Raw genomic sequence first — 16,752 nt, 5'->3', positions numbered from 1 at the left:
TTGCCATATTTATTCATCATTATATTTTTGGGTGCGTATGGACTTCTATATTTTTTCTCAGTCTAGCACTATAGTATTTCTGTATTGTAACATCATTCTTGGAATTGTAAACAAAAAGTACTTTACTTTTCATATATTATCGCAGTTGCTAACAACTAATCATTACTACTTGTTCATTGATAAGATTTTGCAGTAGCAATTTATATTAATGATATAAAAACTACCTTTCACTGACTGGCTTGATAGTTTATTTTAGCTATCAGAGAGACTTAAAAACTGATTAGTCATGGCTAAATTGAACAAATCAATCCACATTCACCACTTTTTGGGGAGGGCAGTGGGGAAGCATTTATTTGATTTATATCTAACATCTCTGTCCAAGCATGAAATGCTTTGTAACATAAACAAGTCACTAAAATGTTCCTAATAATATTTATTCTACAAGCAGTGTCTGTCAAGGAAGGAAGTTAGCAACATGTTTCTCTAACATTCCAAGGTCTGTTTTGATGTTGAATATTTATTCTATTAGTAATGTTATGTCCTCAGATCTTAATTTCTTTGCAGATTTTATTTGGTCTTACTGGTACCTTCTGTGTGTGTTTTGACTTTTTGACCTTCTGAAGATTAGAGTGTAAGTGAACTAATAACCATTTGATTCCACTGGAAAAGCATCTCACTATGATCCCTGAAGAGAAGCAACAATGATTCATCAGCTTTAGAGGGTCAAAGAAGAATTATAGGACTTGGGCACTGACTGCTCTTTTCATTCACATACATTGCTGAGTGCATTTATCCCTTCTTTATAAGCCATTAGAACTATGTGCAGAGGAATTGGAGGGACCACTTATTTTAGTCAAACTTTCATAATGGTACAAAGCAACATCCTCAGATTTGTGTTGAATAGTTGACTTTATAAAGTAACAATGAAAACCAAAGGCCAAATCACCAGCAATTTTGACACATATATCTGATTAAAAGATGAATTATTTTTAGAAATAGATAATCCATGTAAAAAGAAACTAGAAATATCACAATTTTACTAGTACTGTATAATTTTTTTCTGGACAGCACTTTTAATTATTTGTGAGTTCCTACTGAAATATTTGCGTGCATTCTAAATTCAAGATTACTTAATTATCTTGTGACAATTTATTTAATAGATTAGGTCTATTTTAAATTAATTTTAAATGAAATTAATTGTCGCATATGGGATTTTTAGACAAACGTTTGAGAAATAATGCACAACTTCATCATTTTGGAGGACAAGAGTGTAACTTTGTAAATTAAAAAACATAAATTATTACTTTTACAAAGTGATGATGTGGACTATGATAATATGATATTTTGATGACTCTTAGTGACACACTCTTTTTTATCTATATTCTTATTTTATTCTATTCAAGACAAGATTAAAATGCAAAATACAAAACTCCAAACCAAAAACCCAACAGAGAACGGAAAAAGAGATACTATTTCTTGTTCCCAAAAACCTATTACTTGCAAATTAAAAAAAAGTTTAGCAATTTATATTGCTTCTGTAATTCTGTCATTACAAATAACATTTTTAGGTTTTGATACCCTGTTTTGATGTAGTTTGACATGTCTTCTTTCCTTCTTGTTTTTTTGCAGCAAATATTTTTATTTATTTTATTTATTCAATTTCATGCCTAAATAGTTGACCAATTTTTTGGGTGCACGGAATGTATTTATTTGCTTGGTATTTTGGAGGTATTTATGAACAATAATTTTAAGGGGTAACGGAGCACCTTGTAAAATATAAAGAAGGAAGCATAAGATATCAATCGATTCAGTGAAGTGTTAGACTCATATAAGAAGAAAGAAATGAAGGCATAACAATTTTTGCTATTTTGTATATTGTGCTTGGGAACGATGATGAACTATAATTCTGCATATATAGAAATTTTCTTTTTGCTTTAACTTGGAGACTAACATATTCAAAGAGTATTCCTTAGAAAACATTTTAACATTTCTGTGACCTTTAAAAAAATCAATCTAATTTTTATACAAGGTTATATAAAAGTCTTAATTCAGTTGTAGATGAACTGAGTGGCAGTAAGCAAAAAGAAAATTAAATGTTCCAAATTAAATCTCTCAACATATACTAAGTTATTTATACCTCTTAGTATTATCTTCTTGGAAATACAAGAAAAAGATTAATACTTTGCATATGGATTTCTCATAGGCAGCTGGCTAGTTAAGAAGAATAGAACAGAACTGGAAGGGACCTTGGAGATTTTCTAGTCCAATCCCCTTCTCAAGCAGGAGACCCTGTACCATTTTAGACAAGTGGCTGTCCTGTCTCTTCTTATAAACTTCCATTGATGAAGCACTTACAACTTCTGACAGTAAGCTGTTCCATTGGTTAATTGTTCTGTTAGGAAGTTTCTCCTTAATTTCAGATTAATCTCTCCTTGATTAGTTTCTATTCATTGTTTCTTGTCCTGCCTTCTGGTGCTTTGGAAAATAAGTTGACCTCCCGCTCTCCTTTTTGTGGCAGCCCCTCAAATACTGGAATCCTGCTGTCACCCCCAGCCCTTTTTTTATCTAGACTAGCCAAACCAAAATCCTTCAAGTATTCTTCACATGTTTTAGGCTCCAGGCTTTTAATCAGTTTAGTTACTCTTTTCACTTTTTCCAATGTCTCAACATCTTTTTTGTAAAGTGGTGACAAAAACTGGATGTAGTTTTACTTATATTTTATAAAGTGGTACTAATACTTCACGTGATTTTGATTCTATACCTCTGTTTATACAACCAAAAATTGTAATAGTTTTTTTGGCTGCTGCTGCACACTGCTGGCTCATGTTTAAGTTATCGTCCCCTTTTATTCCCTCAACTAAGTCTTTTATGAAGGTATTGGGCCTAAGACAGAACCTTGTGGTATCCCACTGCTTACTCCCCTCCATTTAGATGTAGTACCATTAAGGACTACGCATTGAGTATGGTTTGTCAGCCAGTTACAAATCCATCTGGTGATGATGCTGTCTATCCCACATTTTTGTAGCTTATCAAAAAGTAGATTGTGGTCTGCTTTGTTGAAAGCCTTGCTGAAGTCTTAAGTATACTATATCCACAACATTTTGCTGGTCATCTTATTTAGTCACTTTGTCAAAGAATGAAATAAGATTGGTTTGGCAAGATCTTTTTTTAATAAACCTGTGCTGGCTTTTACTTATAACTTTATTTTGTTTCTATATGCTTGTGTGTCATTCATCCCTATGTGAAGGAGGAGAAAAGGATAGTAATCTGTGGGCCTAATTATTTTGGTCATGTTCTCAGTAACATCTTTGATTTTTGCTCCGGGAGACAACTTATATACCGTGTTTCCCCAAAAATACGACATGTCCTCATAATACAGCCATGCCACATTTTTCTGGTGGGCAAAAATATAAGCCACCCCCGCATATAAACTCCCTGGACAACCCCCCACCTCCGGCCAGGCAGAGCACCACTCACCAACCTAGCAGTATCCTGAAGGTGCCAAGCCGCGGGTGTCAGCACCTCTCCATTTAATAATCAGGAAAGAAAACCACGAGACTCCATTTGTGGAAATCAAATGTACTTTTACTAATTAAAAATGGTTAAAGAGCGGTTGCATAGCGAAGTCTGGTTAATTAGGCACGGAAACAGTTGATATATAGAATAGCCCATTCCACACCCCCTGGCATCATAGGCCTAGTCCAATCATAAGTCCTTCAAGTGTCAGGTGTGAGATAACTTCAAAAGACATCACGAAGATGGAATGTCGGTGTCCAGGCGGGAAACCCCCACGCATGCGTAGTCTGTCAATCCAAAGACCTCCAGAACATTCCTCCAGCACAACGAGTAACCCCACCCAAAATACCATGCCCTCCCTCCCCGTTTCAATGGCAGCTGAAGCAACAGCAAAGCAGAAGCTGACATCTGGCCGTCCCCCGTAAAAAAGGCTGTCAGGCCTAAAAAAACAAACAAACAAACAGACGAACAACAAAACACAAAGAGAAACAGGGAGGGGAAAGAGAGAAATTAGGGTTTATCAGGATACGCCTCATAAAACTTTCGAAGCAGCCGGGGGGCATGAACATGGGATTTGTCAACCCACTCGGTATGAGAAGGAGGGAAATGCTTCCAAGCGACCAAGTATTGGATGCGATTACGCCGCTTGCGGGAATCAAGAATTTGACGAACTTCAAAATGCCGTTCACCATCGATGAGTAAAGGGGCAGGCGGAGGGACATCAGGCGGACGTAAATGTGAAACACGAACAGGCTTAATCAGGTTAATGTGGAAAACCGGATGAACCCGGTTCAGGTGCTTGGGCAATTGCAAGCGAACAGAGACAGGATTGATGACCTTCACGATGGGGAACGGACCCACGTACCTCGGCCCCAACTTTTTGGACTTCTGCGTGGTGTGAAGGAACTTAGTGGACAAATAAACCATGTCACCCTCCCGGTATTCATGAGGCTGCGTATGTTTTTTTGTCCGCCTGTTTCTTATGGGCACGATGCGCAGCATCCAGAGTTGCAGGGTCAAAGGCCAAAGGCGGCTGAGACGTTCGCTCCAGTCAGCGACGGACGGAACCTGCGGCTGGTCACTAGGCAATTCAGGAATAGGAACAAAGTCTTGACCATACACAACCCGGAAAGGTGTGAACCCAGTGCTGGAATGGACAGAATTGTTGTAGGCCACTTCAGCATGTGGTAATAAGTCCACCCAGTCATCTTGTTGATAATTGATGAAACAACGTAAATATTGTTCAAGAACAGAATTAGTCCTCTCACAAGCGCCATTAGTCTGAGGATGGTAGGCGGAGCTAAGGCCCTGGGCGGAGCCAATACGCTTAAGAAATTCCTTCCAGAATAGTGAGGTGAACTGGACGCCCCTATCTGAGATGATGCGATCAGGCACCCCATGTAGGCGGTAAATGTGGGAAATGAAGAGTTTAGCCAGCGCCTTGGCGGAAGGAATCTTGTGGCAGGGCACGAAATGAACTTGTTTTGAAAACAAATCTGTAACGACCCAAATGACGGTGTGCCCCTGGCTCTCGGGAAGCTCAACAATAAAGTCCATAGAGACCTCCTTCCAAGGGGCAACAGGTCGGGCAACAGACTGGAGCAATCCCTGCAGTTTCCCCGGGGGGCGTTTTGCGGCGGCACAAACGGGACAACTGGCAACATAAAGTTCAATGTCCTTTTTCAAAGCTGGCCACCAAAATTGTCTTTTCACTAAATGTAAAGTCTTTACAAAACCAAAATGACCCGCCAACTTGGAGTCGTGAGCCCCTAGGAGGACAACGGGACGGAGGGAGGTGGGGACATATAATTTGGCACCGATCCATGGCAGTTCGTCCCTCATTGTGCACTCATCCTGATGCTTCTGGAACCAGTCATCCTGGGGAAGGGCGAGTTTGAGGTCAGAAAGAAAATCTTGAGGCACGTCGACTTTTGCTTGTGCCTGCTGGCGAGTAACCACCGGAGCCGCCAGACTGGAAGTGGGAACCACTGGTTGCACGATGCTCAGTTTAGAGCAGTTGTATTGAGGGAGTCTGGACAAGGCGTCCGCCATGAAATTCTTCCCACCGGGGATGTACTTGAGTGTGAAATTGAACCGGTTGAAATGTTGGGCCCACCGCATTTGTTTGGGGGAGAGTCGGCGCGGTGTTCTCAAAGCCTCCAAATTCTTGTGGTCAGTCCACACCTCGAAAGGGTGCTTAGCGCCTTCCAGAAAATGCCGCCACGTGGTCAAGGCCCATCGAACCGCAAACGCCTCCTTCTCCCAAACTGCCCAACGTCTTTCAGTGTCTGTGAGCTTGCGGGAAGTGTACGCGCAAGGTTGCAGGTTACCTTGGTCATTGGATTGCAAAAAGACAGCCCCAACAGCGACGTCGCTGGCATCCGCTTGGATGACGAAAGGCTTGTCCATGTCGGGATGCTTCAGCACTGGCTCCGCAGCAAAAAGGCGTTTCAGCTTCTCGAAAGCCGCTTGGCAGTCCATGGTCCAGTCAAGAGGTTTGCTAGGCTTAGGTTTAGGACCACCTTTGGATTTCAGCAAGTTAGTTATAGGAAGCGCAATTTTGGCAAAAGAAGGAATGAATTGACGGTAGAAATTAGCAAACCCCAAAATTTTTTGCAATTGTTTACGAGTTCTGGGCGCATCCCACTCAGTGACAGCTCTCACCTTTTCAGGGTCCATCTCAATGCCGGCCGGAGAGATGCGATACCCAAGGTAATCAATCTTAGTTTGGTGAAACTCACACTTGGATAATTTGGCATACAGATCAGCAGCTCTGAGTTTTTTCAAAACAGTGCGCACAAGTGCGACATGTTCGTCATAGGTGCGAGTATAGATAAGGATATCGTCCAAATATACGATAACTCCTTTGTAGAGGTGGGCATGCAAGATCTCATTGATTAACTGCATGAAGACTGCAGGGGCCCCCTGCAGGCCAAAAGGCATGACCCGGAACTGGAAGCATCCAAGAGGGCAGTTGAAAGCAGTTTTCCATTCATCCCCCTCCTTTATGCGGACCCGATAATAAGCTTCCCTGAGGTCCAATTTAGTAAAAATGCGGCCCTTCCCCAACTGGGCCAACATGTCCTTCATCAAGGGAAGCGGGTATACATTTTGAGCTGATATTCCATTCAAATTTTTTAAATTAACACATAAACTGCGCATGGGCAAGAAAGATGGCTGCCAAGCTCGCCGCTCGGCTCCTGTATTGAAAGAAAATTGGTGGAGAGAAGGAACTGAGGTCTTTGGAGCTGACCCAGGAGAGGTGAGGCCGTCCGAATGACCAGCGATCCCAGAGCTGGTGGTGGGTCGAAAAAATTTGACCCCTTTGAGCCCCCAGCCCCGAAAAACGCCGGCATTGTGGACCACGAACGCCGCGAACGCCACCTAGCATCGCGGCTTGAGCGGCTTTGGCGAGGAGACCCCCGTGGAGATTGGAAGAGATCGAAAACGCAGGGGGAAAGCCAGGGAGAGAATCAGCGCTTGGGACTGAGTCGGGGAGTTAGGGGTGACAAGAATGCCCAGTGAGCTGGGAAACCTCGACCCCCCCGAGCTCCCAGCCCCGAGGAGCTCTGAAAGACGCCAGCATTGTGGGCTGTGGAGAGTGCTGCAAATACATCGCAGCTTGGGCGGCTTGAGGGGAAACAACTCGTGGAGGCTGGAAAGATTGAGGGGAAGCAAAAACACCCAGTGACTTGGCTTAGAGCTGGCAGTGGACTGAATATATTTAAATTTCCGAGCTGCCAGCCTCGAAGGACGCTGGCATTGCTGGCTGTTAACATCGCCGACATTGCTGGCTACTGATACCATCTAATCATCATAGCCTGACCCCCTCCTTGTTTTTGCCGCCGCCCGCTGCCGCTGGGCCGTTGTTCTTCTGGGACTTGCGGTTATACCATCAGGGGTTTTTCGATCTCCCCCACCCTTTGCTTGCTGTGGCTTGTTGGACTCCTGGGTCGTTGGGGCCTTTTGGGATCATTAGGTCCGACCAGTGAATGGAACGCCCCCCCCCCCTTTTTGTTCTTCCATCTGACCACGCATTAGTCCTTGCTTATCATGGCTAATCTCCCGGCCCCTGCTGTTGCAACGGACATTCAGAACTATTCTATTCCTCGGCCATCCCTTCCTTGGATTCTACTGAACTCTTCGCTCCATTTAACTCAGTTTTCCTCAAGGTGCGCCCCCCCCCAAGGGGTGGTGGAAGATACCCCCAGACTTATATTTTCCATCTCGCAGTATACTGGACTCTCTGCTGGCTTTGGCAGTCAACATAAGCCAAGTACAGACTCTGTGTGCCCGCGCAAATTTTTTATTGGTATGTTGAGTGTATGGGACTGCATGTGATAGTGTGAATGACCCACTTTTATTATTATTATTGTTGTATTTTTGTGTTTTAACTAGAACGTGGGGATTGTTTGTGTGAGTGCCTGAGTATGTTTGATTCGGAGGACCTGCCGGGGAATGCGGGAGTCATCGGGGTGGCTGGGGGAACTACGGCTACGGGAGAGGGTCGGAGCATTACGGTCATAACAGGGAGGGGCAGATATGGCGGGGGCTTTAGGGCTGGCCATTACCGGGGAAGGAGGGCTCGCTACATCACAGAGATCCCTCCTTCCGGCCCTATGAGCCCCACTCCGAGGTCAGATGGTGTGAGGAATCAGGACCCTGGTCTCAGGCTGGTGTCGCTAAATGCCAGGTCTGTTGTTCACAAGGCTCCCCTCGTCCAGGACTTAATTTTAGACGAGAGGGCAGACCTGGCATGTATTACTGAGACATGGCTGGGCACGGAGGGAGGAGTCCCCCTCGTTGAGATGTGCCCAGACGGGTTTCAGGTGCTGCATCAGCCGAGAGCCCAGGGAAGGGGTGGCGGTGTGGCTATTGTTATCCGGGAGTCTTTAGCACCTCGTAGGATCCCTGCTCCGGAGCTTGTTGGGTGTGAGTCCCTGCTGGTGAAGCTGGACCTCAAGGGTCAAGTGGGTCTGCTGCTAATGTACCTGCCTCCCAACAGCGTTGCAGCAGCCCTCCCCTCGCTCTTCGAGTCAGTAGCCGAGCTGGCAATTGAGTTCCCCAGGCTCATGGTTCTGGGGGACTTCAATTTGCCATCGCTCGGTGAACACTCTGATGGAGCACAGGAGTTCATGGCTTCCATGACAGCCATGGGCTTGACCCAGGTAATTCGGGGCCCAACCCACTCAGTGGGTCACACGCTCGACCTCGTATTCCTCTCGGAGCAGTGGACTTGTGATCTTGGTCTGAGGGGTAGTGAGATCATACCCCTGTCGTGGTCAGACCACTGCCTACTGAGGCTAGACTTCCGGAGGCCAAACCCCCACTGTAGGGAGGAGGAACCGACCAGGTGGTTCCGCCCCAGGCATCTCATGGACCCCTTAAGGTTCCAGACAGAGCTTGGGGTTATTCCTGATACTCTCACCCACAGTTCGGCGGAGACTCTGGTTGCTGCCTGGCACTCGGCGGCATCGGAGTCCCTTGACCGAATTGCGTCACTACGGCCCCTCCGGGTCAGCGGATCCCGGAGACCTCCTTGGTTCACCGAGGAACTCCGGGAGAAGAAGCGCCGGAGGAGACGCCTAGAGCACCTATGGAGGTCCGATAAGTCCGATTCGAACCGAGCACTCCTGACAACATGCACCAAGGAATATATCAGGGCATTAAGGACAGCTAAAAGATCACATATTGCCACCTTGGTTGCGTCCGCCGAGTCACGCCCAGCCGCCCTGTTTAGGATAACCCGCTCCCTCCTAAATAGGAGGGAAGCGGGCGAACCCCTACAGGGTAAGGCTGAGGAATATGTCCAATTCTTGGCGGACAAAATTGCTCGGTTTCAGTCGGACTTGCACTCCATCTCTGCAGATCCAGCCGAGACACAGAGGGAGAGCTTGGCAGACCATCTCTGGGTTGAGTTTCAGGACGTTGCCTCTGGGGATGTGGACAAGGCCATACGAGCTGTGAGTGCCTCCACCTGTATACTGGACCCGTGTCCCTCCTGGCTGGTTGCCAACAGCAGTGAGGTGACATGAGGCTGGATCCAGGCGGTTGTAACCGCCTCCCTTCGGGAGGGGCACTTCCCCGCCGCACTTAAAGCGAGACCTTAAAGTGAGACCCCTCCTGAAGAAACCATCTTTGGATCCAGCCGTTCTTAACAACTACCGTCCAGTCTCCAACCTCCCCTTTCTTGGGAAGGTTGTTGAGAAGGTGGTGGCCTTCCAGCTCCAACGGACCTTGGAGGAAGCAAGTTATCTTGACCCCTTCCTGTCCGGCTTCAGACCTGGTTACAGCACAGAAACCGCTTTGGTCGCATTGACCGATGATCTCTGGAGAGCCAGGGATGGAGGCCATGCGTCCATCCTGGCTCTCCTTGACCTCTCGGCGGCTTTCGATACCATCGACCATGGTATCCTTCTGCGACGACTGCGGGAGGTGGGGGTGGGAGGCACTGTTCTGCGGTGGTTCTCCTCCTACCTCTCGGACAGGTCGCAGTCGATGTTGGTTGGGGGGCAGAGATCGTCCCTGAGGCCCCTAACTTGTGGGGTGCCGCAGGGTTCGGTCTTATCCCCCCTACTATTCAACATATACATGAAACCGCTGGGCGAGATCATTCGGAGGCACGGGATAAAATACCATCAATACGCGGACGATACGCAGTTGTATCTGTCCGCCCCGTGCCAACTCAATGAAGCGGTGGACGTGATGAACCAGGGTCTTGAGGCCGTTAAGGACTGGATGAGAGCTAACAAACTGGTACTCAACCCAGACAAGACCGAATGGCTGTTGTGTTTCCCTCCCAATAATTTGGCCAGTGTTCCATCGCTCAGGCTGGGGGGTCAAATTCTACACCCCTCAGATAGGGTTCGCAACTTGGGAGTCCTCCTGGACCCACAGCTGACCTTTGACCACCATCTGTCGGCTGTGACCAGTGGGGCATTTGCCCAGGTTCGCCTGGTACGCCAGTTGCGACCCTACCTGAACCGGGAGGCTCTCACAACAGTCACTCGAGCCCTTGTGATCTCCAGGCTGGAATACTGCAATGTGCTCTACATGGGGCTGCCCTTGAAGAGCATCCGGCGACTTCAGCTAGTCCAGAATGCGGCCGCGCGAGTGATAGTGGGCGCACCGCGGTACGCCCACATAACACCCATCCTCCGCGAGCTGCGCTGGCTACCTGTTGATCTCCAGGTGCGCTTCAAGGTGCTACTTACCACCCATAAAGCCCTTCATGGTAGTGGATCTGAGTACTTGAGAGACCGCCTTCTGCCGATTACCTCCCTCCATCCCATCAGATCGCACAGAGTGGGCCTCCTCCGAGTTCCATCCGCCAGTCAGTGCCGACTGGCGACTACGCAGAGGAGAGCCTTCTCAGTAGCAGCTCCGACCCTTTGTAACGATCTCCCCGTAGAGATTCGCACCCTCACCACAGTCCAGAGCTTCCGCACAGCCCTTAAGATCTGGCTATCCCGTCAGGCCTGGGGATAGGATTTGCATACACCCCACCCGAATGTTGAGTGAATGTTGTGTTTTATTGCTATTATTATTTGTATTCACATATTATTTTACGTTTTGTCTTGCACTCCCTTCCCATGAGTTGTAAGCCGCCCTGAGTCCCCTCAGGGAAAAGGGCGGCCTATAAGTGACAATAAAATACTAAATACTAAATAATCTGAGAGAGCCATCTTTCTTTTCACGGAAAAGGACAGGGGCAGCAACTTTGGGGCGAGCAGGTTCAATGAATCCCCGTTCCAAATTTTTATCTATGAAACTCCGCATTTCCTCCATCTCCCTGGGTGACATGGAGTATATTTGGGGTTTTGGTAGCTTAACCCCGGGTAGAATGTCAATAGAGCAATCAGTAGGTCTGTGGGGCGGAAGTTTGTCGGAAGACTTCTCACTGAAAACTCCCCTCAGGTCCCAATACACTTTAGGAATCTTTTCTTCTCCTTCAATCCTCTCCTGCCCTCTGGCGGCTACCTCAGGATTGCAATTAACAGGTTTATCAGGAACGCCCTCCCCTTCTGGAGGCTCAGCCGTGCGAATGCGTAACCAGCCTTCCCTCCAATTTATGCGAGGGTTCCATTTCCTAAGCCAAGGGAGGCCCAAAATGAGAGGCCTGTCCATTCCCGGGGCCACGATGAAGGAGATTAGTTCTGTGTGGGAACCCATTTTCATTTCCAAGGGCTCAGTAAAGAAATGAGCCAGCCCCCCCCCCCCCCGCGATGGACCCATCTATTTTGGCAAAAGACAATGTACGCAATTTGAGGCCCAACTTTTCCACCATAGCAGGATTGATCATTGACCGGGAGCACCCTGAGTCAAGTAAGGCGTGAAGGGGCTCCGGTTCCCCATCAGGCGGCACTTTTAATTCTATGGGGATTAGCATGGGGCCTTTGTTTGAACTCACCCAGTGAGGCGATGTGTCATCGTCAGAGTCATCCGAAGAGGTGGGGGAGGTGTCCGCTTCTCCCTCCAAGGCCTGGCTGAAGCGAGGGGGTCTGGAATCCACCGCGAAGGCAGCTTCCTTCTTTCTCTTGTCTGAGGACTTGCCAGATTTCTCTTCCCGCTTGGGTGGGGGTTGGGAGGTTGAGGGCAATTTAGCACGGCAGTCAGGGGCGCGATGGCCTAATTTCCCGCAATGAAAGCACGTTATTGGTCTGGATCTCCCCTCGCTCTTTCCACCAAAAGGGGCTTTCCGGCTAGGGGTGGTGGTGGTTTTTGCAGCTTTCTCCTTTCTTTTCCGTCTCTCCTCTTTAGCGCAACGGAGCCTGGCCAAATCCAGCTCAATGTCAGCAGCGTGCTCAAACCAAATAGTTAAGCGTCTGGGGAGATTTCGATTGACACATTGCTGATAGATATCTTCATCTAAGCCCAAAGCAAATTTGTCCAAAAGTGCCTCTTCACTCCACCCTCTCATGTATTGGGAAAGGCGTTGAAACTCTTGAATATACTGGGCCACCGGTCTGTCGTCTTGTTCGAGGGTTATAAATTTCAACTTGCTTCGTTTCTCAGTAAGGGGGTCATCAAAGCGCCTTTTGAAAGCCTCCATAAACCTATTAAAAATTTTTAGGAGGGGGGAAGCTGACTGATGTAAACCAGCACTCCAGTCAGACGCTTCGCCGTCCAAGGATAGTAAAATCATTCTTATCCTCATAGTATCTGATTCAAAATCTGGGCCATAGATTTCCATGTAATTAAAGATTTGCATGATAAAAGACCCCAGTTTTGCAGGGCTTCCATCATATCTCACAGGCAAGGGGGGAATCTTAGCCATTCTGCGTCTCCTGGGAGGTGGGGCCCCTGCTCCGGCAAAAGCCCCAGCAACAGGGGGTGAGTCAGCTTGAGGGGTGTGTGTGAATCAGCGCGTGGGTTTTCTCGTCCCCAGCCCCTCCTGACCTCTTCATCTTCCCCACCTATTTGCCCAAAGTACCTTTGTCCCCAGTAATCAGGTAGATCTCTCTCCTGGGGTCTTCTTTCGGCCCCCACCTCCAGCGGTCTTTGTTGGGGTCTTCTTCTGGTAACCCCCGCATCCCAGCTGGCCCCTTCCTCTCTTTGTCCTACCGAGGTAGACCACCGGGGGGGAGGTGGATCAGCCGGGCTTGATATCTGCAGTTGACACAATTCTTCTTGAAGCAAGAGTTCGGCGGGGAGTTCTCCCTCAGCAGGGAGTTCTGCCTCCTTTTCTTCTCTGGCTGGCGAAGACATTTGCACCCTCCACGGTAGATGTTGATCTCCTGGAAAGGTGGTTTTGAGACTTCGCTACTTGTCAGCACCTCTCCATTTAATAATCAGGAAAGAAAACCACGAGACTCCATTTGTGGAGACATCACGAAGATGGAATGTCGGTGCCGTTAGTCCAGGCGGGAAACCCCCACGCATGCGTAGTCTGTCCATCCAAAGACCTCCAGAACATTCCTCCAGCACAACGAGTAACCCCACCCAAAATACCATGCCCTCCCTCCCCGTTTCAATGGCAGCTGAAGCTCCCCGTTTCAAAAGCAGAAGCTGACAGCGGGAACCTGGGGGGAGGCAAAGGTGATCGCATTGCTTGGTGCCTTTGGGATACCGCTAGGTTGGTGAGCAGCGCTGTGCCCAGCTGAAGAGGGGAGTTGCCAGGCGGCTGCTCTCTTGCGAGCGGGCTCCCAAAGAGCCGGGCACAGCCTCATGGGCAAATAGCTGTATTGCGCTGTTGCAGCAACACAACCCAACAGCCGTGAAGCGACCACGCTCATGAGCAGCCACCCAACAAACCCCCTTTGCAGCCGGGCACAGCACCATTCACTGACTTAGGGGTATCACCAAGCCACGTGAACGCCTGTTCACCGCTGCCCAGCTCCTGTGGCTTGGTGCCTTCCAAATGCCAGTGAATGGCATTCTGCACAGCTGGAGAGGGGGGTTGCGTTCCACTCTCACTCACCCACCTCCCAGTCTCACAATGCATGGCCCAGCTCTCATTATGGAGCCATTGCGCCGCTGCTGCTACTGCTGCCATCCTAGCCTGGCTTTTTCTACGGCTTCCAACCCAAGTCTTTTGGCAATGGCCGCTCTGGGCGCACACTTTATGATTGTACACTCTGCAGGCAGCTGGCCCACAACCATAGAGCGTGCGCCGAGAGCGGCTACTGCCGAAAGACTTGGGTTGGAAGCCATGGAAAAACCCAGGCTGGGATGGTGGCGCCGGTGGTGGAGGTGGCGCCCTGGCTCCGTAATGAGAGCTGGGCCATGCATCATGAGGCTGGGAGGTGGGTGAGCAAGAGCGGAACAGCTGCTCGTGCAACCCCCCTCTCCAGCTGTGCAGAGCGCCATTCACTGGCATTTGGAAGGCGCCAAGCCGTGGGAGCAGGGCGGTGGCAAACAAGTGCTCACATGGCTTGGCGATCCCCCTAGGTCAGTGAATGGCGCTGTGCCTGGCTGCAAAGGGGGTTTGCCGGGTGGCTGCTCGTGAGCGTGGTCTCCTAGGACCTCCTAGGTGCCGGCTGCCCCGCTCATTACCATCAGTCGTCCCGTGTTCAGCAAAGCAAACATGGGGAAGTCCTTTGCAGGCGGCTAGAACTGTCTGCCCGCAAAGGACCTCCCCAGACTTGTTTTGATGAGCACGGAGCGACTGACGGTAGTTTGTGCCGGCCATGGCCACTCAAACTAGCGTCAGTCGCCCCCGTGTTCAGCAAAGCAAGCCCGGGGAGGTCCTTTGTGGGCGGCCAATCCTAGCTGCTTGCGCCCGGCGCTGCAGCTGAAGTAAACCCCCAAAGCCTCTGCCGCCACCGGAATATCTGCTGCCGCCTCCTCCTCCTCCAACAGCACTGCTGGATTTGCCGCCCGACATTGCGGCTGAGGTGAAGCCACCAAAGCTCCCGCCAGCACCCCTGCCCAGCTGAGAGCCAAGGTGGCGCAGTGGTTAAATGCAGCACTGCAGGCTACTGCTAGATCAGCAGGTCAGCGGTTCAAATCTCACCGGCTCAGGGTTGACTCAGCCTTCCATCCTTCCGAGGTGGGTAAAATGAGGACCCAGATTGTTGGGGGCAATATGCTGACTCTCTGTAAACCGCTTAGAGAGGCCTGAAAGGCCTATGAAGCGGTATATAAGTCTACTGCTATTGCTATTGCTATTGTTCCGAGCAGAGGGGGAGGCACCGCTGCCGCTGCCATGGGTGGGGGCGCGAGCGGGAGCTTTGGCAGCTTCACCTCAACTGCAATGTCGGGCAGCAAATGTGGTGGTGCTGTTGGAGGAGGAGGAGGAGGCGGCGGCAGCAGTTATTCTGGTGGTGGGGGTCTCGTTGGCATCTTCAGCGGCAGCCTTGCCCCCAGTGAAAAAAATGAAGATGGAGCAGATCCACACAGATGACGTCACCGCAACATGACTGGAGGAGGAATTCTGGGAGTTGAAGTCCACAAGTCTTAAAGCTGTCAGGTTTGAAGACCCCTGGGTTTTTTTTTCTAAAGGGTTATGGGTGCAAGGATCTTGTAACAACAGCTTTAAGATTTGCGTGCTTCAAATGCCAGACTTTCTGAGTCAACATTTTGGTTGCTAAGCAGGAGCGTTGTTAAGTGATACTGATATTATATAACACTTTTAATTAAGCAGGTACCTTGAATAAACATAACTTTGAGTTTCAAATAATACTAATTTCATTGTTGTCTTAGGTGACATCTGTGAAAAAAATTCAGGTGCTCAGGCATGAAAATGTGCCGCTCAAACACTATACTTTTCTGCTCACACTGAAAAAAAAATTAGAGGGAACATTGATCACCAACACTCCCCTTCCTTTTGGGGGGGGCAGTCTGAGGTGCTTTTCTGTTTATCACAGGTGTGTATGCTGATGTGACTTTTTAGGAATATTTGATGATATCTCTCCTAGGTGTGAGCATGCTTTCTTTAAGGAGGACTTTGTGAGTCTTTATCTTTTCATCTAGGAGAAAATCCTTACTCAGTTATAATTGAGCTGCATCAGGATGGGTTAGATTGGGCAATAGAGGTTTGTTAGATGTATGTTGCTTCTTTCTTTAATTGTCATGTTTCCTTCTATGTGTGACATGCCTCCATTTGTCTTCCACCAAAGGTTCATCCATAGGCCAAGTCATTTGAGAGTTGTTTGTTCATTATTTGGTTTGATTTGAGTATAGCCTTCTTGTGTAGGTTGGAGTTTGGCTAGAATTGCATCTAGATTCTTTACTTTTTCTTCTAGTAGTTCATATAGATTACATTTAATTTGGTTGTTCTTTGGCCTAAGCACATTCATGGAACATATATTGCATACCACAATAGTGTCAGTCGGCTTTTCCGTGAGTTTCTTTCTTTTTGCTGGTTCTTTTAAGGATTAAAAAAAATATTTAAAAGTAGGAGATTTTGTCTCCATATATATTTGAAGAAAAAAGAAAAAATATTTTTAAAATGTTTCATTTTAGTAGTGCATTTAAGTATGTGAAAGATTTTCAGTTTTTCAAAAGAAAAAAAATTAAATTAAGAATTTAAAAATGTAATAGTTCATTTAAATTTTTCAAAATTTAAAAGTTTTAAAAAAATAAAATGTGAAAATCCCTCTTTTTTGTGATGGAGGTAAAGGGTTTCGTTCTTAGCTGTGTTTCTATCTTCTCTGTTCTAAGTAATTATCCTTGTTTTTTATCCTTTTTTCCTGCCTTTTTTAGCTCCTTTTTCTATCTTCCTATTTATTTAACTTTCCTTACTATTTTGTTTTATTAGACTTATTTATCCTTTTCTTCCCTATATTTTTAAAA

The 16,752-nt window shown here is 47.7% G+C and overlaps 2 protein-coding genes across 3 annotated transcripts in view; one reads left to right on the top strand and one right to left on the bottom strand.

Annotated features, from left to right (window-relative positions):
- Positions 1-16,752, bottom strand: part of WWC3 (WWC family member 3) — a 1,020,491-nt gene that overhangs the window by 785,178 nt on the left and 218,561 nt on the right. The gene's annotated exons all lie outside the window — the stretch shown is intronic.
- ANOS1 (anosmin 1) overlaps positions 1-16,752 on the top strand; it is a 132,503-nt gene that overhangs the window by 11,055 nt on the left and 104,696 nt on the right. The window lies entirely within an intron of this gene.

This window comes from Thamnophis sirtalis, unplaced genomic scaffold (assembly GCF_051295495.1).
Source record: "Thamnophis sirtalis isolate CommonGarterSnake01/CBP01778 unplaced genomic scaffold, rThaSir2_p1.2 scaffold_12, whole genome shotgun sequence".
Taxonomy (NCBI): Eukaryota; Metazoa; Chordata; class Lepidosauria; order Squamata; family Natricidae; genus Thamnophis; species Thamnophis sirtalis.
The sequence above is the reverse complement of the archived record's forward strand: the minus strand, read 5'-3'. Positions and strand labels throughout refer to the sequence as shown.